Source organism: Macaca thibetana, chromosome 4, assembly GCF_024542745.1.
Source record: "Macaca thibetana thibetana isolate TM-01 chromosome 4, ASM2454274v1, whole genome shotgun sequence".
Taxonomy (NCBI): domain Eukaryota; kingdom Metazoa; phylum Chordata; class Mammalia; order Primates; family Cercopithecidae; genus Macaca; species Macaca thibetana.
The window spans coordinates 109,238,461-109,263,707 of record NC_065581.1 but is presented as its reverse complement, the minus strand read 5'-3'; the positions used below and the strand labels follow the sequence as shown (position 1 = coordinate 109,263,707).

Here is a 25,247-nt window from a genome sequence, read left to right as displayed (position 1 = left end):
GGACCAGCTGCCAAAAGTTCATTGAGACTGTACAAGGCTTCCGAGAGAGAGCAGATGTACCCATGGCTGAGTGAAAAAGCAGTGGACAGGCATGTGTCCGCTATTGGCCTTTGACCTTTTTGAGTCAATGTTTCAAGCAAGGAGAAACCTTTCTTCTATTGTGCTTTTTTGTGACTTTTTAAAGCTATTTTATGGACTTACTATTGGATATGATGGTTTGTTAACCACTATTCTCAACTCCTTTGTATCATGCTGATGAATGCAAAGTGAAGTACTTTTTTTCAATGAGTCAGTGCGCATGTTCAGGATTGATTCATGGGAATAAAAATAACGTTCCGCTAGTTGTATATTAAGAGTACATATAGGGCATGTTAAACAGAAGGTTTCTTGGGATGATTTTTTTAAAAACCCAAAATCTTAAAAATCAAGTATTTATCTGGTTGGGGAATTAAGCCCAGGAAAGAAAGTATCCTAGAGAGGATACTCCTACCCATACAGCCTGATGCACACCCTTGGGCCCTCTTTAATATTACAACTTACTGAGTAAATGAGAATGCATAGCACTCTCAATGCCTTCGTGCCACCCTAATGATTGCTCTACCCTTCTGCTTTCAAAAGACAGTACAATCTGTAATTTACCTCTGTAACAGGACTATTAAGACCCTAACACCTTTGCTTCTGGCTTTCCCAAATCCTTCTGCTCTTAGTTTTCATCTGTAATTAAGAATCTTTCAAGCCCCAAAAGACGGACTCACATACTTCCTTTCCCACAACTTGAACAACAGAAAAAACCCTGAGCCTGGGGAAAGTTAACATTGTAATGTCCATCAGTATTGGAACTTACCTTCTTGTGCTACCACACTCTGGTTTTTGTCTAGATCCTTGAAAATAAAACGTAAAAGGTGCACCAACATTTCTTTCCCTCTCCCAAGAGACAGATACGCTCTATCTTACAGCTGTGGCATATCCATTAATCTATCCCAGAACTCTACTGCTTAGCCAATGTTTTTCACATTTCTCCAGGCAGCCACTGTAAGTCACAGTTTTAGCATTAGATCTGAAACCTATTCTTCATTGCTGATCATGGAGCAATTTACCACATCAAATTGTATGCCTTTATTAACAGTCGTTAATGTTAGTTTGCAGTGTCCTTTTAGTTTGTACTGTACAATTTAGTACTTAGGATGATTTGTGAATTGTTACATGTTACTGCCCCTTGATTCACACCACATACCAATACCATTCTTTGTCTTCACTTGCCTTGAGATGCAAAAGTCACATCTTGCACAACTTAATCATTCACATGTTTATGTTCCTGAGTTAGTATTTTTAAAGGAATATAGAAAACATTTATTAGCTCTAAATTTTATAGATGTCATAATGCCCTAATGATATTTTAGCCTTTTCACCTCTGTATAGGGAAAGGAATCCTTAATGGAGATGTTAAATGGAATAACTGCAACTTTTGCCAATTGTTTTAGTTTTGACCTTGTCAAAATTGTTTTAAATCATTGTTAAAAACATACTAATACATGGCCTTTAAACCCAGTTAATTTTTTTCAGATGTTAAAACTTTATTTTTTAAAAAATGTTAAAGGGGCAATTTATTTTTATTGAACTGCTTTGAAAGAAGAAATTTTATAAGGGAACAGAATTGAAGTCAGAAAAGGACTCATATATTTGTGTTATTTTCAAAAGAAAACAAAACTAGTGAGAACCCAGTACAAAGATTGTTTTAGAAAAGCACAAGCATTGTTTACTACCTTAATATATCCAGATTTTTTTTGAAATCAAGTTTTCGTGTTTATGAAATAATGGGCCCAGAGATGAATATCTAATGTGTTCCAAATGTATTAGACTAAAATATCCTGTGAACATGGAAATCAATGCATATGGCCTTTCTGACTTTTTAAAAAATTAGATCCATATTGTTAAGAAATGTTAAAAACAGCCTGGACACTGCGGCTCACGCCTGTAATCCTAACACTTTTGAGAGGCCAAGGCAGGCAGATCAGTTGAGGCCAGGAGTTCAAGACCAGGTTAGGCAACATAGTGAGACCCTGTCTACTAAAAGCAACTTTAAAATTAGCCAGGAGTGGTAGTGTGCACCTATAGTACCAGCTGTTTGGGAGGCTGAGGTGGGAGGATTGCTTGAGCACAGGAGTTCAAGGCTGCAGTGACCTGTGATGGCACCACTGGGTTCCAACCTGGGTGACAGAGCAAGACTCTGTCTCAAAACAATGAAATAAAACATAAAAACAGTCTCATAAATATTTTCACTTTGGAACTTGACCCAGTCAGTGAGTTCAAACCTAGTATTTTTAATTAATTGAAGTGTCTAGTGTAATAAAATCTGATTTGCTTAATGTTGGCTCTGAAGTAATTTGACTTAATAACTTGTAACAATAGATACAGAGTTGTTTTTCTGTCTGTAGCTTAAGATGTGAGCTGGGTATTGAAAGCCTTAGATTTGCTAACTATAATTGAATTATTTGTGTCTAGACTGCTCTTTGGCATGTTTCCAAATCATTTTTATTTCCTTTGGGAGAATAGAGACATAACAGCTGTAGAGATGACCATGATTGCTGTGTGAACATGATTGCCTTCAGTAAATGTGTTTGCCTACTTGGATATAGGCCTGCATATTATTTTTGGAGTCAGATTTTGGGTAAAGCTCATGGGCTTTTTCTAAATGCTCCCTATCTTAGACCATCAAATGAGGCATCAAGTGTGCAGGTCAGGTTGCAGTTAGAGATACATTTGAATGATATCACCCACATTGGTCTTTGGAATATGGAATCTTTTTTTTTTTTTTTTTGTCCTTTCATTAGTACATGTAGCAGATCTGAAAGAGAATTCAGCTTGAATTTTCTCTGTTTGGAAGATAATTGGTCATGTATCCAAAGCACTTCTCTTTTCATACTCAAGTTAACTTCAAATGGTTGTAGAGCCTCCAGGGTTTTTATTTAGCCATAGTGAAACTGATTATGACCAAAGTTGGCTTCTGTCTAATAGAAAACGTTATATTTTTGAAAATGTGCAGATTTTGAGGTTTATCACAGGTGAGAATCTGTCATATCTGAGATTGTTGTTTCAGCATATTTTAGAGTGATACTCATGTTGAGATGCATTAGCTCTCTTAAGGAAAATATTGCTAAGTGCAGATTCAGTTCTGTGAGCTGCACATAAAGGTGCTTCAGTCACTTTGTGATTGTAGGAAAAAGAACTTTCTAGGGCACGGTTTTATAGTTTTGTATCTTGGGAGGTTTTTGGTTTGTTATTGTTGTTTTTAATGATTCTGCTATCACCCAGTCTGTAGGGCAGTGGTACAATCATAGCTCGCTTCAGCCTTGAACTCCTGGGCTCAGTTGATCCTCCCACCTCAGCCTCCCAAGTAGCTGGGATTACAGTTGGGGGCCACTGTGCCGGCTGGGGGATATTTAAAGACATAAGTTTCTCTGCAGATCACTTTCCTTGTTAACAATGCTGACAAACACTAGGAGTTACTATCTTACATCTGGTCTCTTCACTTTTATGAGTGCCATGGAACTCATAAGTTGTATTGTGAGCAAGTGTATTTTCAACCTTCTCAGGAAACTTAAGATTGTTAAAACAGATTTTTAAGAAAAAGACTGTATTTTGAAGATAAGGTTGAAGGGAGATTCAGTTAGTTAGAACATCTTTGGATCTGTTGTTTCTTACAGTGTGCAGTAATTAAGCTTTCAGGACACAAGGTACAAATACTAGTTTTTCTGTATACCGAGCACAGATAATAATACAGACTCATCTCCAGCAGTATAGGAAAGTTCATGTGACAATTTTTCAAAGATGATGCCTAATTTTAAACACCAGATTATTTTTGTGTCTTAAAAATCAAAGTGTTGATTGTAATGGATAGGGTTTGGGGTAAATAAAATATAGAAGCCATCCTATTGAAGACTTTACAAAATTATGATGAAATAGTATGCTCTGGTTAAAAAAGATACATTCAATTTCTAACCTTAAAACTCTTGTTTGGGCAAACAAAAAGGTGGGTCCTCTAAGGGTCAGAACACTTTTCAGGATGACCCTATTTCTTAAGTTGTTGGAAATAATATTTTGATAAGGTCCTTCAGTTCCTTCTTCATGCCTCAGGTTCCTTTTGTGTACTGTTTTCTGGAGAGCCCATAAAGGGACGAGGCATACACTTGCCTTTTAAGTCTAGGAGGAGTAAAAGTATTTCTGATACCCAGTTTTGCCTTCCCATAGGTGAATTTCACCAAGTTATTCCAAAACTTTTCTACTCACCACAACACATGCCACCTTTACCACCTTACTTCCCTCCCAGCAGAGAAACTTGCCTCTTTTCCTTATGTAACTAGTAGATGGGACTATAGTAATTTGTTTTAGTAACCTCTCAGCTCATTTAAATAATCTGGTCTCTGCCTCAAGACCAGTGGTTCTCAGCTAGAGTTTATTTTGCTTTTTCTCCAGCCGGGGGACAGTTAGCAGTTTTTGGAGACACTTTTTGGTTATCACAACTTGGTGTGGGGTGCTGCTGGCATCCAGTGAATATTAGATTAGGGTGCTGCTAAATATTCTATAGTGCATAGGGCAGCACCACCCCGTAACAAAGAACTGTCTCCACATGTCCGGAGTGCCCAGGCCGGGAAACCTTGCTCTAGTTTTAGACATATCATGCTGTAGGTTCTAAGCAACTTTTTCATTATTCTGGTTCACTCAGAACACTGCTTCATCAAATATCTTCTCTTTCCGGTACTTTTTTTATTTTTTATTTTTTGAGATGGAGTTTCACTCTTGTTGCCCAGGCTGGAATGCAATGGTGCTATCTCAACTCACTGCAACCTCTGCCTCCCGGGTTCAAGTGATTTTCCTGCCTCAGCCTCCCAAGTAGCTGGGGTTACAGGCATGCACCACCACACCAGGCTAATTTTCTATTTTTGGTAGAGACAGGGTTTCTCCATGTTGGTCAGGTTGATCTTGAACTCCCGACCTCAGGTGATCTGCCTGCCTCAGCCGATCTGCCTGCCTCAGCCTTCCAAAGTGCTAGGATTACAGGCATGAGCCACTGCATCCAGCCTTCCTGTATTTTTTTTAACCTCTCCCTCTTCACTGACACCAAGTGTTCCTATTAACGTGCTCACATCTCTCACTTATAAAAAAGAATAAAACCTCTCTCTTTTCTAGTTACTGGTCTGTTTGTTCTTTTGTAGAATGATCTTTGGAAAGAGTGTTTTCATTTATTTCAGTTTCTTCATCTCTTTTTCCTTAGTGCACTATCGTTTGCTTTTTACCCCACCAATCCATTGAAATTTCTTTCCAAAGTCACCAGTGATCTATTGACCAAATTTAGCAGCCATTTTCACTGCTTGTCTTACTTGATAGCACCACAACATTTAATGTTAGTGACTACTTTCTTGAAACTACTCCCTTGACTTTACAAACCACTCTCCTGTGCCCATCATCGGTGTTTCTTCTCTGAATTTTACAACTTCCCATGTGGTTCCATCTATTCACATGTGTTCTTGCCCACATGAGCTCCCTTAGGACCAACATACCAGTGAGTACACCTTTGATACCCAGGTCTGCCTAACTTTCTACCTAGATACCCTATAAGCATCTTAAGCTTAATCTCTATATTTTCTCTTCCAAATTCCCACCAAAAATGTTTTCTCTTTTCCCAGTGGTTGACATTCCCATTCTTTCCATTTCCCAAGTTAGAGACTAGGAAACTATTCTCTTTTGCTCTCGTAACATCCCTTAGTAACAAAGTGGTTAGGATTTTTACTTACTAAATATAACTGAAATTTGCATTTCCATGGCCTTGATTCAGTCCTTTTTTTTTTTTGAGACGGAATTTCACTCTTGTTGTCCGGGCTAGAGTGCAGTGACACGATCTCGGCTCACTGCAACCTTCACCTTCCCAGTTTCAAACGATTCTCCTGCCTCAGCCTCCCAAGTAGCTGAGATTACAGGAGCCTGCCACCACGCCTGGCTAATTTTTGTATTTTTAGTAGAGACGGGTTTCACCATGTTGGCCAGCCTGGTCTCGAACTCCTGACCTCATGATCCACCCACCTCGGGCTCCCAAATTGTTGGATTACAGGTGTGAGCCACCGCGCCGGCCTTGATTCAGTCCTTCATTGATGGTTGCAGTGGCTTCAAAACTATCTTCCAGGCTCAGTACTGACAAAGACATCTGCAGTGCTTACCAGAGTATTTTTTTCCAGAATTTTCCTAGGTAAAAAGAGAGCGTAGCATCTGGAGCTACATTACCGGAGTTTGAATTGAGGGCGAATCATTTTTGTTTTGGGTGCTTCAAAATTCCCAGTGGTAATGAACACATTAGTACCAATTTTATAAGGTTGATGTAGGGTTAAGCGACTGAGTACATGTAAAGCACTTGGAACAGTTCTGGGTACATAATGTTAGCTGCTATTACTTTATACAATCATTAATGTTGTAATACACATCTGAACACACATACCTACTAAAAGTTATTCATTTCTGTGATAACCTACCAAATAAAACTTAAACTGCTTATTCTGACTTGCTGGACTCATCATAACCTAACTGTTTCCAGTTTCTTCTCTGGTCTCTGCTGTAAATACCATGTGTTTCAGCAATTTGATACTCTTAGAAGTTCCTCCAGAGTGCTTTTACTGCTTGACTGTTTTTCTCCCTGAAATGCTGTCCCCATCTCCACCGTGTAGACTCCTACTTAGTTGACCTGTTTGCTTTTTCTGTTTTAACCAAATGAGCTCTTTGAGGACAAAGATCTTATTCATGCTTATAATGTCTGACTCATAGTACACATTTAGTAAAAATTTGTTGAAAGCATAAACGAACATTTTAAAAATGAGAAGAGACTTGGCACAGTACAATTCCAGCACTTTGGGAGGCTGAGGTAGGAGGATTGCTTGAGCCCAGGAGATCGAGACCAGCCTGAGCAACAAAGTAAGACTCCATCTCTACAAAAAAACCTAAAAATATTAGCCAGGTATGGTGGTGTGCGCCTGTCGTTGCAGCTACTTGGGAGGCTGAGGTAAGCAGATCACTTGAGCCCAGAAGGTCAAGGCTTCAGTGAGCTCTGTTCACGCCGCTGCACTCCAGCCTGGGTGACAAAATGAGACCCTGTCTTTTTTTTTTTTTTTTTTTTTTTTTGAGACAGTCTCGCTCTGTTGCGCAAGCTGGAGTGCAGTGGCACGATCTCACCTCACTGCAGTCTCTGCCTCAGTACCAAGTAGCTGGGATCACAGGCACCTGCCGCCACTGGGTTTCACCATGTTAGCCAGGCTGGTCTTGAATTCCTGACCTCAGGTAATGCACCTGCCTTGGCCTCCTGAAGTGTGGGGATTACAGGCGTAAGCCACTGCACCCAGCCAAGACCTTGTCTTCAAAACAAAACCTAGAAGAATCAAACCACTGAGATCTGGAAAAATTAGTTATTTGTTACACAAAGCCTTGCACCAACAACTTCAGCATCACTTGGAAGCTTGTGATGCTCAGAATCTTAGGCTTCATCCCAGTCACCGAATCAGGATCTGCATTTTTAAAAGATCCTCAAGTGATTCATAGGTGTGATAAAATTTAGTTGTAGTTCATTTATCGTTTCCCCAACAAACATGGGTTTTCGTATATTTGAAGTCTTATTTTTGATGTTACTACAGATTAAAAGAATTTTGTAAATCAGCTTAGTGACAAGAAAAGTAAAACATTTAAAAATAGCAGTTAAACTGAATAATGTTTTTTTTTCCTCCTAGACAACAGTTAGCAGAAGCCATATGTACAGTTGTTTCTGAAGGCGAGATCATTTTTTAACTAGAGCTGTTCCATGGTGTATTTAAGTTTTATTTGATACCATCTCTGATAATATTAGAGCCTTGAGAGCATGTCTCATATGAATATTTTTGTTTTGCCTATAGGTTGAATTTCATGAAATGTTGAGGTGGAAGTCTGTGGATTAGGACTGAGGGAATACCTTCTTAGACTTCTTTGGTTCTTCTGATTTTTTGACAGGCTTCCCTAAGTTTGTCCTAGGCCTCATTCTACTTTAGTAGATACTGGCAAGGTGCCCATTAGGAGAGAATAGAATTTAGTAAAATGTGAAAGGTCTTTAAAAAGTGTCATTGGTAAATAAGATGAAAAGATTGGAAATCATCGAAACTTTATTATTTAAAAGTTAATGTAAACACTGTGTTCAGCCCAAGCACCTTAAGAGGTATGTCTTCCATTCTTACACATCAACATACAGAGGTGAATGTTGTTATATGGCACAGCTTTTGTGTAGTACATGTTTCAGTCACAGTATTAAAGTTTCTATTAAAATATTTCTAAAAATATGGGAAATGTGATATTTTAAATTAATGGGCCTGAAAAAAATAGCTTACAGTTAAATGTTTTTATCAGATTATGAGAGTTCCAAGTTTCTAGATTATTTGGAATAGTTTACAAAATAGTTTAAACAGATTTTCAACTCGTTTCAAAACTCAAATGTAGACGCCTGAAGGGTGAGAGAGAAAGAGAGTATGTTACCACATGTTTATCATTGGAATGTAGAAACAAATTCATACTCAATTCAGCAAATACTTATTGAAGAACATATTTCAGATGCCTTGATTGATGAAAGTTGGTGACAGTAGGTAATTGAGAAAGATATTATGGTATTGACAGAGCACAGTCCCTGCCTTTAAGGAGTTTACGTTTTAAAAGGGGAGAGACAGCCAGTAAACTCTATTTCAATATAAATTGTGTGAATTGATGTAACAGATGGGTTTGTAAGATACAGCTAGAACATAGAGAAAGGACACTAGTTGCTAGATTTTCATTAGAAGATGCCTTTTTGTTTCAGCAAATTAACTTCCTAAGTCTCAATATCCTCATCTATAAAAATGGAAATAAAAAGTACCTAGAAGACTCATTTTGAGGGTCAAATGTAAATACATGTGCAGTGCTTAGTACAATACATAAAACAGACTGCATAATAAATGTTGACTGCTACTAATACTTACTGGCAATTACTTAGGGAATCTTTCCTTCTGTCTTTGTGATTTCTGCTTCCTTTTCTCTCTTCCTTCCTTCCTTTTTTTTTTTTTTTTTAAATATTCGTAGCCCTAGTCCATGGATTTAAAGGAAACATTGCTAAAATCGTGGAGGTCAAATTTAGGTTTCTTTGGACATTTCTTTTCTCCTGTTGTCCCCTCCCTGCGCACCCAACATGAATAACCCTAGTCTCCTCTTTAACTTTTGAAAGTTTCCAGAACAGTAATGGTAGGGTCCTTTTACAGCATGATGTCACGTGTTATTCAAGTCTTGTACTGTCCAATATGGTAGCCTTCAGTCACATATTGCTATTTAAATTTATAAAAAATTAAAAATTCAGTTCCTCAGTCACACCAGTCACCCTTCAATGCTCAACAGTCACATTAGCTAGTGGCTACCAAATTGAGCAGCACAAATACAGAACATTTCCAGGAAGTCCTATTTTATAGTGTTACTCTAGAAGAGCAATTGCTGATAACATAGGCTGTTTACCTTAATTAAAATTATATGATTCAGAATTCTCTGTCCCAAACTATATTTTAAAATTTTTTTTTAAATTCTCACTTCTGGTTAGTTTCCATTAAGGAGTTACCATGCTTGGCAATGCTGATTCTTATTTTTATAAATATAAACTCTACGTTGGTATTTTAATTTGTGTTTTAAGACTTATTAAAATGTCTTGGGGTGTTTTTTTTCAAATATAATTCAGTGAAGTTTTCAGACTCTTTTAAGCCACATCTTTAAAATGCTATTTCTCATTAAAGATAACGTAACATAATGTTGCGATAAATATGTATTCTGCTTTACAATAAATATATAGACTGCTTTAATCCCTTCTTCTTCAGTCTTTTATGTATTATATTTGCCTTTTCTGAGCAACTCGGCTTGTTTTTTCCAAATACAGATAGTATTCAGTTAGGGTGCTTCATATACCAGCTGCCATTTACATCTATGTTATTACCTATGACAGACACATACACATGTTGACAGACAATTTTAAGTAAGTCAGTCCATCCTTAAGATTACCAGAAGACCAGAAAGATTATCTACTAACTGCTGCTGGGCAGATTTTACACTGAGTTTGAAGTGTTCAGTTATATGTAACATTCTGGATCAGTTCGTCAAGAATTCGTCCATAATTCTTCCTGGAAGTGTCCTCATGTGTAGCTGTCAGGATCTTTCCAGAGAGACTTTTAAAAAAATTCTGCAGCCCTAAAAATGATGTTTGCTACTTTCTGATTTGTTGCAATATAAACATATTATTTACAGACAATATAAGGAAATACTGAGTTCATTTTCATACTGTGAACTACGTTATTGCCATATTGACCTGTTCGGTTCACTGTATACTTTATAAAGCCGTATTCTCAACAATGTATCACGATATCAATGATCGTTAGTAATTAGTCTTTTATTCTGAAAGATTGGGCACCAGATCAGAGTTGAAGAGAAAGTGAATAAACCTTTAATGTTTTAACAATATCTTGGAGTTTGAAAACACCATAGAGATCACTTACTGTATTTTTTAGAAAATAAAAAATTTAAAAGAGATTGTGACTTATAGTCATGGGCCTAGGTAGCAGTGTTCTTTTTTATATATACTGTATTCCATATAAGTTTGCATATAATCAAATGTTTACAATTTACACATCTCTATAGAAATGCAATGAATAAACTTGAATTCAGAGAGACTCAAGGAGGGCAAGTGACTTCATGTCTCATTGTCTCAGTTTTTTTTGTTAATGTAAAATGGGCCAATTATTGTATTGAGCTTAAGTGTTTGTTTTGAAGACCTAAAGAGTAATGCATGGTGCTAACACATGCCACGGCATGGTTGAATCTTGATGATACTTTGCTAAGTAAAAGAAGCCAGATACAGGCTGGATGCGGTGGCTCATGCCTGTAATCCCAGCACTTTGGGAGGCCAAAGTGGGTGGATCACCTGAGGTCAGGAGTCAGTGACCAGCCTGACCAACATGGTGAAACCCCGTCTCTACTAAAACTACAAAAAAATTAGCTGGCCGTGGTGGTGTGCACCTGTAATCCCGGCTACTCGGGAGGCTGAAACAGGAGAATCACTTGAACCCAGGAGGCAGAGGTCACAGTGAGCCGAGATCATGCTATTGCACTGCAGCCTGGGTGACAAGAGCGAAACTCCATCACACACACACACAAAAAAGCCAGACACAAAAGATCACATATTATGATTTATTTATATGAAATGTCCAGAGAAGCCAAATCAGTAGAGACAGAAAATAGATAAGTGGTTACCAGTGGCTTAGGGGTGAGGGGGTGGGAAAGAATGGACAGTGACTGCCGATGGTTACAGTTTCCTTTTAGCATGAAGATGTTCTGAAATTGGTGGTAGTTACACATCTTTGTCAATATACTTAGAACTACTGAGTTGTACACTTGAAAAAGGTGAAATTTATGTGAATTGATACCTCACTAAGAAAAAAAGGAGTAATGCATGTAAAGTACTTAGCAGGTACCTATTACATAATAAGCTTTTTTTTTTTTTGAGACGGAGTCTCGCTCTGTCACCCAGGCTGGAGTGTGGTGGCGTGATCTCAGCTCACTGCAGCCTCTGCCTCCCAGGTTCAAGTGATCCTCCCGCCTCAGCCTCCCAAGTAGCTGGCACTACAGGCATGTGCCACCATACCCAGCTAGTTTTTGCATTTTTAGTAGAGACGGGCTTTAACCATGTTGGCCAGGCTTTCTCAATAAGCTGTCTTTATAAAGATTTTTGGCTACTGTTATTAGGAACCATTTGTGAATTTTAAGAAAATAATGCAGAAAAACTAGGAAGTATAGGCTGGGCGGGGTGGCTCACCCAGTCCCGCACTTTGGGATCCCAGCACTTTGGGAGGCCTAGGCGGGTGGATCACCTAACGTCAGGAGTTCAAGACCAGCCTGACCAACATGATGAAACCCCATCTCTACTAAAAATACAAAAATTAGCTGGGTGTGGTGGCGGGTGCCTTATAATCCCAGCTACTTGGGAGTGTGAGGGAGAAGAATTGCTGGAACCCAGGAGGTGGAGGTTGTGGTGACTGGAGATCGCGCCATTTCACCACAGCCTGGGAATGAAGAGTAAGACTCCGTCTCAAAAAAAAAAAAAAAAAAAGAAAAACTAGGAAGTATAATATTAAGTATTGTATTGTATTTTATTTTACTACCTGAAATGCAAATGATTTAACCACTAAAGGCATATTTTAATTACTTTTTCAGCAGTAGAATGTAAAAAAGATACTAACACTAGTTTCCAAATTCAGGTATTAATCATAGCGAGTTTTTTGCAATAAAGAATCCCATGTTTTAGTTAGTATTACAGTACTATTTAAATATTTTTCTTAATATATAAGCCATTAAAATGGCAAATTTCATGTTGTATACATTTTACCATGATTTTTTAAAATAATAAATACTAAGTCTCATAAGAGCTTTTAATCCTTGAGAAGCCTTTTTTCTATGTGTATAGTCCTGTCCTTTTTATTATTTCAGAAAAAGGTAATCATAGTGATAGAAATCTTTAACGATGGCAGTTTATATGTATCTTTAGTTTGTGGCTTTTAAAATGAAAATTATTACAGCTGACATCTAATATATGTATCTACTAGGTACTGAATAGGGCACCCACAGGAAGTAAATTCCATACCTTAAATTAATCTCATGTTGTTAATGTGATAAAATAGAAGACTCAGCATTGTTGGTCTGGGGGAAACTGGTGTTTTAGCTTCTCTTCTCGGCTGTCATAGTGGTGCCAGTAACTTACAGAGTAGAAAACGCTCTGGTTAACGCTCAGAATCTGTAATGAAGTAGCAGAAAAAAGATAGTTTTTGTTTTAAGGGCTTACATAAGATAGTTGAGGACAAAGAATGCACTAAGGATAGCCCCAGTGCCTCCGAATGGCTCTTGATGTATGATGGTTGCTCAGATATTTGTTTAATAAATCAATTTACAGGTATTCATTGGGATGCAATTTGATGATAATTAAATGCATAAATTGTGATAGCTATTTATCAAGCCAATTTTATATGCTAGCATTTTGTTTGAGTGAGAGATTGGGTGGGGATGGAGATACCAGGAAATTCTGTAAGTGTTACCGCCTTCAAGGAACTTGGAAAGGTGGTGGGCGATGGGGAAGATACTAAAGAATGGTGTAAAAAACCCAAGGTTGAATATAGCCAAGAGCTTCAGTACTTGGTGAAGGTGCAAAATGCTCCATATGAAGAGAAAAGAATGTAGTGGTGGGATTAGATTTATGGTGGGAGTGGGATTTGGGGTAGGCCTCAAAGGACTATCTTAAAGGCTGAGAAAGGGTGAAAGGTATTTGCATGTAGGGATACTGATCAGTTATGAGACCAACTAGAGCAAAGGTGTAAAGCCTAAGAGTCAACCCCTCGAAAGTTAATGAAATGTGAGCTCCGTCTGACTGGAGCTGGGAAGTCCACTTTAGGAGAAGGTGACAGACTTATGGTTGGATTGGTTAAGTGAGATGGCGTTATACAGAATCTTCATCATCAGAAGCGGAGTAGTTCATAGTTCACATAGACTCCAGAGGAGGAGTCAGGGGACTTAGTATAGGTTCTCTAACTGAAAAATGAATTGATGTTTAAGGAGAGATTAATTTGGTAGTTTTGTGTATGGTATGAAAATGGGGTTGGAGAGACTAATTAATGGGTTTGCTCCAGAGTGCCCTTGTGTGGGGTATACACTTTTTTTTTTTTTTTTTTTTTTTTTTTTTTTTTTTTTGAGGCACAGTTCTGTGGCGCAATCCCAGCTCACTGCAACCTCCGCCTCCCAGGGTCAAGCGATTCTGCCTCAGCCTTCCGAGTAGCTGGGACTACAGGCGCCTGCCACCACACTCCACTAATTTTTTGCAGTTTTAGTAGAGATGGGGTTTCTCCATGTTGGCCAGGCTGGTCTCAAACTCCTGACCTCGAGTGATCCGCCCGCCTTGGCCTCCCAAAGTGCTGGGATTACAGGTGTAAGCCTCTGCACCCGGCCTAGTGTACACTTTTATATGACACATAAGGCTAGGTCTAGGCAGAATTATAAGTAGATTATTGCCTTTTGCCTTTTTTCCCCCCACTATTTTCCCTGTGTCTCTCTTCATTGTCCCCATGGACCCTAATATTACAATAGATTGTCTAGCTATCATAATAGATTCTAGACAATCAGCTGTTATTCAGTGAGTTTGTGATTTGGGGGATAATCTCTTTTTTAAAAAACACAAATTCTCACTTTAATAAGTGACTTTTGTAAACCAAGAGCTTTCCTTGTCAAATTTTCATTATAGGTTAATGATGAAATGGCAGGTAATTCACACTTTTGGACAGAGCACACCGCCCCCGTGGAATCACCCTACAGAAGAGGCCAGCTATAAAGGATGTCTCACACCTTTAAGATCAGTGTTTCTCAATGTGTGGACCATGGATACCTGTATTAGAATACACAAAGGATTTGTTTAAAATTCAGGCTGAGCCCCTCCCAAGACCTAATAGAGCTAAAAGCTTTGGGAGTAGGTGGAGGAAACCTGCATCTTTACCCAGCAATCCAGGTAATTTATATGCATACTACATTTTGAGACCCACTGATGAAAGAATTCTAATTTTCTATAGAGTTACTCTAGCAAGGAACCTTCTCATTTCTTATATATTAGGTTATTTCTACATGGGACATTTCCCAGTAGACCATATTATTTATGGTATCTTACTAGGTGGAAGCCAAAAGAACATTAAATAATCTGCTGGTGTTTGGGGGTTAGTTTTGCACTATTTCTTACAGTGCAAGCAATTCTTGTTACCTCGTAAAACGGTTCCCCCTTTGAAGGGTTGAATACTATTCACATAGCAGCCCAGCCTGTGGTATATGTGTTTAATCTGTCAAATCTCATTCCATTTTTCTTCTGTAAGAATGCTAATGATACCAATTTCTAGAATCGAATGATTTCTACTCTGCCTGTTGAACTGCAAATTTGAAATCCCCTATAATAATTAGAGCCCTCCTTAGAGTATATTGTAATGACCATTGAACCTGTATCTAAAAATTCTAGTAACTTAACTATCTAGTCTTAAAAACAAAAAATTAAAACAGGAACTCCAAAACAATCTCAGAAGTTAGAGTAGGTGAAGTTAGCCTATTTTAGATGTGTGAAGGGATGGCAGTGGGGGAGAAAGATGGATTACTAAGTATCATTTATTTCTTACTGGGTAAAAATTCAAACAGGAGACCTTATAGCTGCCTTTTTATTACACTTGGCTTCCTTTTAAGTTTATTGGCCTTTGGTTGGTGCATATGTGAATAAATTTAGACTATTATTTTATTTGACTGACAAACACTTAAAAATGAGTGTTCATATTCATTTTAGGTGGAGTTAGAAATGGAACCTGAACTATAATATATAATATAGCATGCCGCTTTCCTTTCTGATTTTATGGTAACATTGAAACTAAAATGTTTCTTTCTTATGTGTCCATCCTGACTGCCATCCTTAAACTAGAGCCTCTTGTCTGCTATCTGAAAAGAGCAACAGCAGGAAGGAAGCAATTGATTTATATACATTTGAATTAGTCTGTAAAGCCCAAGGTCTGTATTTGTTCAAGAAGAGACAGAAGCAGCAGTAATGCTCTGTGCGTCAGGTGGATTAGATGCAAATGTGCAAGCTATCATCTTTCTAAGAGAAGCATTTTAACAAGGCAGTTTTGTTCCTAGCTCTTCTTTTTTTTCTATATATCTGTTGTGTTGATTTTTAATTTGGATTATTTTCCACTGGCTTTAAAAATGTAAGTCTTTCTCAAAAGAGAAAGCATTTTGTAGCATCATAATGTACATTGATTATACATCAAACTATATATAGTGTAGTTAGCTTGATGTAGACTATGTAGCTTTGTAGTTTGCAACTTAGTTGTATATTTAAATGAGAAACAAGTGACTAACTGGATCCCATCAAGGTGGGTGTTAGGTACAGCCTCAGCCATAAAAGACTTAATCAGGCCGGGTGTGGTGGCTCATGCCTATAATCCCAGCACTTTGGGAGGCTGAGGCAGGTGGATCACCTGAGGTCGGGAGTTCGAGACCAGCCTGACCAACATGGAGAAACCCCATCTCTACTAAAAATACAAAATTTGCCAGGCGTGGTGGTGCATGCCTGTAATCCCAGCTGAGGCAGGAGAATCACTTGAACCAGGAGGCGAGGTTGCAGTGATCCCAGATCACGCCATTGCACTCCAGCCTGGGCAACAAGAGCGAAACTCCCTCTAAAAAAAAAAAAAAAAAAAAAAAAGACCTAATCAATACGTTTCCAAGGAGAAAGTGGGATTTTGAAATTCCTACTAGCTGCCAAAAGACAAAATGTTCCTGACACAGCTTTACTACCAAGTGAAAAGATTAAAAAATTCATTAGCTATAGCAAAAATCAGTTTTCAGTTTTTCCGGTTACCAGTTTTCTAGAAATCATTTGATTTTCAAATCTGCTGTTAGATTGCATTGTGCTTTTAAATAGAGCATCTGGAGACTCTGCTATAAAACTCAGAAATGAAGATGTCTTCATTAAATTTGGTCATAGTAGCATGAAATCTTTTAGCTGAATATAAAACATTTCAACACCTTTAAAGGATAAATGCTCATACCTTCAGGACTGTCAACTACTTTTATTAGTTATGTGGTACTAGATGCATCTCCCTTGGAGCATACTCTTGTTAATTTAAAGTTCCTTGTAGCTTTAATTTTAAAGGACTTATTTGGAATGTTATTAACATTCCTCTCATTTTGTAATCCCCAACAGAATTTTACCATTGCCAGATAATTTAACTAGTGCAGGAATTTGACTTTGTTATAGACTCATGAGGGGCAAATTCTTTACTGATGATTTCATGGTTAGCTTTGCCAGAAGATTAGGAATATTACTATTTTAGTTTCCCAAGATGATAAGTCTTTGAAAATGGACAAGAGAATTGACTCAGTAAAGGTTACAGCCACAAAAACAGCAGAATTGTGAAATTGTTCTCATTGCTGATAAAATGGAGTCTTTAAATGCATAGTTGCATACATGTATGAATGTGTACGCACGCGTGCGCGTGCACACACACACACACACTTTGGGAATGTAATCTGTAAAATATGTTGCCAGTCTCAGATGATACTGTAAAATAAGTGAAGTTTTCATTGTCCCGGCTTTCTTTTCTGCTTGTTTTTATTGATTTTGAAATTAGCCTACCCCAATATCTTCCAGGGAATTTTTAAAAAGTTATCCTTCTCTCTTTCTTGAGGTTCCTCATATACTTTCTATCACACGCACATTTTCACGAGAGCAAAGTCTACCCTTAACTGAAATGAATGACTGCTGAATGATCAGGAACTCCAAGTCCACATGGAATTCTTGCTCTTCGGTCCCAGACTCTCCCTCCTGTGTCCCCCTCAGGCAGGTGAGCATTCTGTAGTTTGTAGCGACAGCTCTTCCTGGTTTGGGTTTTCTTCCTGTCATTGCCTTATTCCAGTTAATCATTACCTAGACTAGTTGCTAAGCTGAAAATTCATATTGTGGAATTTCATATTGGATAACATAGTTGCTTTTCTTGTTTTTTGAACAATGCTTTCAAAAAATAAAGGAAAAAATGAATATCTTAATTACAGCATTTTGGAGCCTTAACGTTTGATCAGTATTTAAAAGCAGTGTTACATGTTTGAATTGTGGTGGTTCTTGAAACTTTTTTACTGCCTTCTTTGTCCTCATGGAGAATGTTGTCCTAAGCACAGAACTTGTCATTCGAGTATCTTCAGGATTTGTACAAATTGTTTATCCTGTGACATCAATTCTTTGTGCTAACTAGTTTCTGCCTTTGACAAGGCTTTTGAAATTTGTGCAACAAAAGCTTCCACGGGTGAAGGACAATGTAGTTTTGTTCACTGCTGATTCTTGGAGTGGTTAACATTTGGGGTGATACTTTGATTAAAGCACACAAGAAAATATGTGAGGATAACTGTGGAAATAGAAAATATGAACATTTTAACATTCTCACACTGAGTGACTTTCATGTAAAGGTTTATTTCCTTCCAGGAATGCTGTCACTTTACTCAATTCAGTGATTTCTTATTTTTTCAAATTAATATTAGTTTGCTTTGACAAATGAGTTTATCAGATTGCTTCATCTGACCAAAATTTTTAAAAGTTCGGTACTCTGTCCTATTTTTTTGTCATGAACATCTCTCACGCTGATCTCATAATACCTGTTTCTTTCTACCATCCACAGCACAGTCATTTTTCCTTTTTTTCTTGTCATTCAAAATGGTGTTTATTTCATATTTTTGTCTGTTTTGTTTTAAAAATAATACATGTTTATCATAACTCATTCATCCCGTAACAAAGGAGATGAAGTAAAAAATTCATAATTAGCCAGCCAGCCTAATTCTTCTTCTGCAGAGGCAACCACTGTTAGTTCCTCATGTGTTCTTCTAGATGCTTCCCGAGCATATAAGCTGCACATCATTTGTAATGCCTGTATAATATTCTGCTATATGCTTAACCATAATTTAGTTAACCAGTTTTCTCCTGAGGAACACGTTTCCTGTTTTTCTGTTGTGCCCAGTATCTGCAGTTTCCCATGGTGCTCCAGTCCTCTACTGAGGAGGATTTCAGCTGTTTCCTGTTCTCCTCCCTATTCTACCCAGTCTTGACAGAGTTTGGAAGGATGTTTTTCTTTTCTTAGACATGTTATTTTAGAGCACTCAGGGATATAGTAGTTACATGGAATTTCTTGATGTAATGTTTTGTTTTGTTTTGAGATAAGAGTTTCACTCTTGTCACCCAGGCTGGATTGCAGTGGCGTAATCTCAGCTCACTGCAACCTCTGCCTCCTGGGTTCAAGCGATTCTCCTGCCTCAGCTTCCCAGGTAGCTGGGATCACAGGTGCCCACCACCACACCTGGCTAATTTTATATTTTTAGTAGAGAGGGGGTTTCGCCATGTTGGCCAGGCTGGTCTCGACCTCCTGACCTCAAGTGATCCACTCACCTCGGCCTCCCAAAGTGCTGGGATTACAGGTGTGAGCTAGCATGGCCGGCTGTGATTTAATGTTAATAATTTTAAAACCCATGAATGTTTTCAGGGAATTAGAGTTAACTTTTAGAAAATTGCTTTCGTAGTGTCCCGTGTCATCCTTATGTGAGTAAAGCATTATCCTGTAGGCTGGGAATAGAGAGTACAAAACAGAGGCCAGGCCCTGATGGATTCACCATGGGGCTTCACTCTTTCTCTTCACCTTTCACTACTGAAAGCTGTTAGTGTGTGTCTATTCACTATGTGATCCTAGGGCATATTTTACTGATAGGATTATTTGAGTAGGAGTTGTGTGGTGGCAATTGTGAGTTGTTTTTTTTCAGTGGTGGGGGTGGTTTTGAGGCAGCGTCTGGAGTGCAGTGGCATGATCTCAGCTCACGGCAGCTTTGACTGCCTGAGCTCAAGCAATTCTCTTGCCTCAGCCTCCCGAGTAGCTGGGACCACAGAAAGGAACCACCATGCCCAGCTAATTTTAAAAATTATTTGTAGAGCGGAGGTCTTGCTGTATTGCCCGGGCTGGTCTCAAACTCCTGGCCCAAGTGATCCTCCCACCTTGGCCTCCCAAACTGCTGAGGTTACAGGTATAAGCCACTGCGCCTGGCCCAGTAATTGCTTTAACAGTGGTTAATATGGATATTCCTTGAGCCAGAAGCATAATTTTCCCCATCTGATGCCCAAAATGTGAAAGGAGAGAAGACATTGACAGGTCTGCAGAAGCAGGGCCCCGCAAGGTGGCTACAGATACTGTTATGTGGGGCAGGGGTAGGGGAGGTGGTAGGGAGTTGTATGAAAAGTTTAGATCATTTTTTAGTAAAAACTATCTATTAAGGGTTAATTATTTAAAATATGTCCTTATAGACTGGGCACAGTGGCTTATGCCTGTGATTCCAGCACTTTGGGAGGCCAAGGTGGGCAGATCACGTGAGGTCAGGAGTTCGAGAGCAGCCTGGCCAACGTGGCGAAACCCTGTCTCTACTGAAAATACAAAAATTAGTCGGGCATGATGGCGCACACCAGTAATCCCAGGAGGCTGAGGTACTAGGATCGCTTGAACCTGGGAGGCGGAGGTTGCAGTCAGCCGAGATCATGCCACTGCACTCCTGCCTGGGTGCCAGAGCAAGACTCCATCTCAAAATAAAATAATAAAATAAAATATGTTCTTATAGCTACTTGTATAGCAATCATATTTTCCCTAAGTGCTGGTTCCTCAGGAGCAAGGACAATGCCGTGTCACCCTGGTATCCCCAGCAGTGCCTCCCGTGTAGTACAGCAAATAGGGCTGATTAATTAATAGAAATAGTGAAAGAGAAATGTGCCATACAGATATGCAAATCCTAGTTATCAAAGTTAAATAAAAATGTCTTCCTTTTTCCTAATTCATTACTCTTATCTAAGCAATGAATAATTTCTTGGAAAGGAACTCTGTTGTATGTATTCTGGGCAAAAACTGTCTTAACTCACTAATTCGCAACTATTTTTATTATACTTTGTTAAAGAAAAAACAAAATGGGCAAGATGAAGGAAGCTGTATTCTCCCGCTGTTGGAATGAAATTTGGTTTGAGTGTTCCTCACTGAAAAGTATCATTTTAAATTCTTTTCTACTTCATTTTCTGCAGTGGAAAGTTACAGAAATAGAGTTTGAAGGAAATGATTTCAGCCTGAAGTAATTAAAAATACTGCTTTGGGTTCTTAAAAACTCATTTTCCTTTGAACTCATGTACAGTATTTTGTTATGCATGACAAATAATGACATATATGGAGGCTGTCTTTGACGTCAGCATCTCACTTGGCATTGTTTCACATGTAGGTTGAACTCGCCTATTGAAAGTTTCTATAAATGCAATAAACCTACCTACAGTTTATTTCTGGTAGCCTTTGGGATTTAAGAGAGAAAACCAATGCTTTAACTGTTTTAAAATCAAGGAAGCAAAATATCCATGAGAAAGTAAGCCACTTAGCATTCGACAATGGAAAGTTTCAAAGCATTTTGTAAATTTTAAATATACTCTATAATTCTTCTATAATTGGTACCTTTGGTACTTTTTGGGTAAATTGGAGTTATTCCAAAATAGTTATATTTTATAGCAGTTTTGACACCATGACACTTAGCAGCAGGATTTTAAAATTAAAGTACTGTTTAGTTCTTTTCGTTCTGTGATATGTGTATGGACAACTTTAATTGAAATGTCTAATTCTGGTAGCGGAGGAGATCTCATTAATTCAAAATTATAAAAGGTTTCAAAAAATAAGTATTTTTAAAATTATATAATTTCTTTTTGGTGTCATTTTAAAAGAATAAATATTCTTAGTTGTGCCTTCGAAAATCACTTATGGAGAAAATTGCACTTCAGGATTCTATACTTGTACCAGTAGAGGTCACTGTGCACCTATAAAAGGAAACCCAGTGCTTGCTTCTAGGGATGAGCTAGTTATCCTAGAATGTTATAACTAATAACATCATTGATCTTTCTGGGAACTTAACCAAATTCCCACCCCACTCCCGCCTCACCTCTTAACAAAATCACTTGCCTGTCATCATCTGAGAGTCCCTGTTATTGTCTGTTCCCATAATGGGAGTGTATTCTGATGAGGTTGAGTAGAACCCTGGCACGCTGTCCCGTAGTATACTTAGGTGAATCAGCCAAAGCGCCAGAAACTATGATTTCACAGAAACAACCATTCAAACTCTCAGTTTCAGAGTTTGAGAGAACTTTAACATTCATTAGATTCAGCATCTGAGGTGGGGCTGAAGACTTTTTCATCTATTCTGAACATTTAATTTGCAAATCCAAAATCATTTCAAAGGTATTCTTTTCAGTACTGTCATCTATTTAAGAATGAGACTTTACTTATTAAAACTGTTTAGACCTTTACACTATTACAGTGTCCATGCTACATAGTGTTTGATTCTCTGAGTGTACCAACAAAATATTCATAGAATATTGTTTTATATGATTATTGCCACAGAGGTTTCTGATAACAGAAGAGTGAGAACTGAACTAAATGTTGGTTTGTTATAAAACTGCAATGGTGTCCTTACCAGATAGTCAAAGCAAATGTGTAAATCTCCAGTCAGCCTTGTGCAGTGACCCAAGTTACTGTGAAGGTGGCTGTAAAAGGTGATAAAGGAATGTCATGAATGAAGCAAGCAGTGGGGAATTGTAGAACAATGTAATTGGGCCTCAGTTTACAGAAGGAGAATACAATGTAGGTGCTTTCATGGGTCCCTTCAGCTCTAACACTCTAATCGTTAGTGCAGAGGGCACATTGCAGTGGTTAGCAATGTGGGTCCTGGAGAGAGTGCCTGGATTTGAATTATGACTCTGCCACTTACTGGTCATGAGATTATCTTACAGTTAGCCTTTCTGCACCTGTTTCCACATCTGTAAAATGGGCTTGATACTAGTACCTGCCTCATAGCATTGTGGTATGCAGTCATTGAGTTATATAGGTAAAGTACTTAGAATAGTACATAGAATGTAGTAAATACTCAATCTGCTATAATTACATACCCATTTTTTTTCCTAAGTAGAACTCATGCTGGGATATGGTAGCTGAATTCTTAGACTTCACTCTATTGGCTGCTCTCTGAGGATCAAAACAGAGTTTATTCTGTGTGTTCACTAACTCTCAATGAATAACATCTATGTCAAGAAACCAGATGTGTATAGAATCTTTAATAATTTAAATTTTCTCTGCTTTTTTTTCTTTAAAGCTCTTCCTTTGCTCATTCTTGTACAATGAGTTTTTTTTTTTTTTTTTTTAAATCTGGAATTTTTTCTGTGGAGTACATAATCACATTTTTAGTTGCTGTTTTTAGTAACTTGTATTGATGCTTTTTTTGCGATTAAATGTCCTAGTTTCAGTGAAAGTTACAAAATACAGTTTTTTCTTCAATGTTTCTCTATAGCATTCCAATTTTTATAGTATTTTTTCACATTAGAAATCTGTTATGTCATTTATAAGGCATTTGTGCATTTGTCTTCAACAGACGCAATTAAAAATTTTAAAGCAGTAATTTATTTGTATTTGGACTCTCTATTAACTTTATTAACTTTCTTTCTTTTTTTTTTTTTGGTGGGGGTGCTAGGGGGACAGAGTCTTGCTCTGTCACCCAAGCTGGAGTGCAGTGTGCTCTCTCGGCTCACTGCAACCTCCGCCTCCCAGGTTCAAGCGATTATTGTGCCTCAGCCTCCTGAGTACCTGGGACTACAGGTGTGTGCCACTATGCCTGGCTAATTTTTTGTATTTTTTTTAGTAGAGACGGGGTTTCACCACGTTGCCCAGGCTGGTCTCGAACTCTTGAGCTCAGACAATCTACCCGCCTCTGCCTCCCAAAGTGCTAGGATTACAGGCGTGAGCCACCACGCCCGGCTTAACTTTCAAATTCTATGTAATCAAAGTTTATTACCCACATACCAATCCAGAGTGAGGGAAACCAATATGTGGCACAGAAATATATAGACACATTTTTATAGGTATAAATTTGGTCTTGAAAGGTGAGACTGGTAATAGTTAAAATTTTTATGTTCACTATACCCTTTTAAACCCCGTATCCCTAAGCAACTATCTACATAGTCACTGCCTCTATGTAGGTGGGATAAACCAACTGTAGTGAGACATTTTGGTTCCATCTTGCTATCATCTATTATAGGTAGGTGAACTGGCAGAGGAATTACCCAAACGTGATGTCTCATAAACATCTGGCCTTTCTTTAGGGATGGTAGGGGTTCCCTAGACTAGATGGAAGGCCATGAACTACACCACCTTTCTGATTAACTTAGCCATATATTTCTTAGGCGAAGGGTGTTAATAATAAGGTTGACCATGATATTCCTTGAAATTATATGCCATATTACCATAATACCCAAAACTCCATGCTCATATTTTTTTATTTTTTTAAAGATGGAGTCTTACTCTGTTGCCCAGCTGGAGTGCAGTGGCGCAATCAGTGGCGCAATCAGTGGCGCAATCCCGGCTCACTGCAACCTCTGCCTCCTGGATTCAAATAATTCTGTCTCAGCTTCCTGAGTAGCTGGGATTCAGGCATGTGCCACCATGCCCGGCTGATTTTTGTATTTTTAGTAGAGATGGGGTTTTACCGTGTTGGCCAGGCTGGTCTCAAACTCCTGACCTCAGGTGATCCACCTGCCTCGGCCTCCCAAAGTGCTTGAATTACAGGCGTGAGCCACCATACCTGGCCTGTGCTCAGATTTTTAAATGAGTTTCATGTGTGAGTACTCCCTCTCACCCCCCCACCCCAAAACACACACACACAAAGGTGAAACAGCCTGGAATAGAGCATTCCATAGTACGATATGATACCAGCTATTTCTTAAACATGATTGTATTTTAACTTCTATAAATCAGCTATCAAAGACGAAGTAGGCCTCTTTTTTATATGTTTCCTGCAGCTGTGTTAGGGTCTGTTATGTGTAGTGAGTCTAGAGTGCTGAATTATGTCCAATAATCCAGGTGGTCTAATGGCTAGGAGAGAGGGAACTTCTCCTGGAATATACGGCATCACCACCTATTTTATAAGTCTAAGTTACAGGTTGGTTTTTTTACAAGATAAAAAAAAATCGGCCGGGCAGGTGACTCATGCCTGTAATCCCAACACTTTGGGAAGCTGAGGTGGGTGGATTGCCTGAGCTCAGGAGTTTGAAACCAGCCTGGACAACACGGTGAAACCCCGTCTCTACTAAAAATACAAAACATTAGCCAACTGTGGTGGCACGCGCCTATAATCCCAGCTACTCCGGAGGCTGAGGCAGGAGAATCGCTTGAACCTGGGAAGCGGAGGTTGCAGTAAGCCAAGATCGTGCCACTGTATTCCAGCCTGGGCTACAGAGTGAGACTCCATCCCCCCAAAAAAAGGAATACTTTTCACTGCTTTCCAGGTATTTTATAAGTTTAATAAATAAGACTATTGGAGAGAAAACATCAGTTTCTGAACTTATTTTAGTTACCAGAGTGACATTGTATTAAGACATATTTTGCAAATAATTTGTTTATGGAGGCTCAGGAAATAGAATACTATTTAGGTCACTTTTCAGTAACTTTTTCCACTATGATAACCTCTTGTAACTTTTGGAATATTAAGGGTTTTTTGTTGTTGTTGTTGTTGTTGTTTTAGACAGGGTG

The 25,247-nt window shown here is 38.4% G+C and overlaps 1 protein-coding gene across 7 annotated transcripts in view; it reads left to right on the top strand.

Moving 5' to 3' along the window:
• SCAF8 (SR-related CTD associated factor 8) overlaps positions 1-25,247 on the top strand; it is a 227,983-nt gene that overhangs the window by 111,869 nt on the left and 90,867 nt on the right. The window contains exons 23-24 of one of the 7 annotated variants that reach the window (XR_007724856.1): positions 14,345-14,605; positions 17,316-24,828. The exons of 3 other annotated variants lie outside the window; for them this stretch is intronic. The gene's annotated coding sequence lies outside the window, so the exon portion shown is untranslated. Of the gene's footprint in view, positions 1-14,344; positions 24,829-25,247 lie in introns of those variants that run through there. 3 more of the 7 variants (XR_007724858.1, XR_007724855.1, XM_050786784.1) reach the window with 3 other exon arrangements.